This window comes from Delphinapterus leucas, chromosome 18, assembly GCF_059928025.1.
Source record: "Delphinapterus leucas isolate spDelLeu-1000000601 "Yukka" chromosome 18, BTC_Dleu_Yukka2, whole genome shotgun sequence".
In the NCBI taxonomy this organism is placed as follows: Eukaryota; Metazoa; Chordata; class Mammalia; order Artiodactyla; family Monodontidae; genus Delphinapterus; species Delphinapterus leucas.
Genome location: NC_143146.1, coordinates 77600655 through 77601514, shown reverse-complemented (window position 1 = coordinate 77601514; position 860 = coordinate 77600655).

Genomic DNA, 860 nt, shown 5'->3' with positions numbered 1-860 from the left:
CCGGCGCGCGCTCCTGCACCCGGACTCTCCGCAGACGCGCGCCAGGCGAGCTCGGGGACAGAGGCGGTGCTCTGGCGCCCCCCAGCCGGCCGCACCGCGGGGCGGGACCTAAACGCAGCGCCGGCCCGAGATGCCCAGGAAGCCCCGAGCCAGACCGGGAGCGCGGCCACAGCGGCCTGTGTGTGCGCGTGGGAGGGGGCTGGGCGCACGCCCCCGTCTCACCTGCCGCACAGCTTGCGCCTGTGTGTCTGCAGGAGGAAGGAGAGAGGAACTGCGGTGTCTGTTCAAGCTCATTAGACCAACCCCCTTCCCTCCAACTCTCAGCTAAGTTTTATTTCATAACGCAAAGTAGCATCAGAGCCCAAGTGAAAACTAGTCTCCCGATTTCAGTCTGCACCTCCGCCACCGCATCGACCGAGGGTTCGGTTCCCGGCTTCGACTCCGCAGGAGAGCGGCCGCCCCGGAGGCCCGGGGCTCCGGCCTCGCGCTCCCTTTGTGAGGCCCAGGCTCGGGGCGCCCCCGGTCCCGCGCTCGGGCACGCGGCGCGGGGCCTGCCGCAGCGCGGCGGGCGCGGCGGGCGCTAGGACCGCGGGGAGCGCGGGCGGCGCGGCGCTACCTTAAACCCAGCCCAATGCCGCTGCCTGCGCCACTCTGCGCGCCGCGGGGCTGCGCAGGAGGAGCGCTCGCCGGCCACCTCGCCCCGCGCCCGCGGCGACACCTGTTCGCGGCCGCCGGCGGCACGCGGGTCCCGCCGCGGCGCCCCTCGCTCCCGCCGCCGCCCGCCGCCCGCGCTAAGCCAATGGACGCCTGCCGAGCCCCTGGAGAATTCTGGATACCAGCTTTGGACGCCTAAAGTTTTT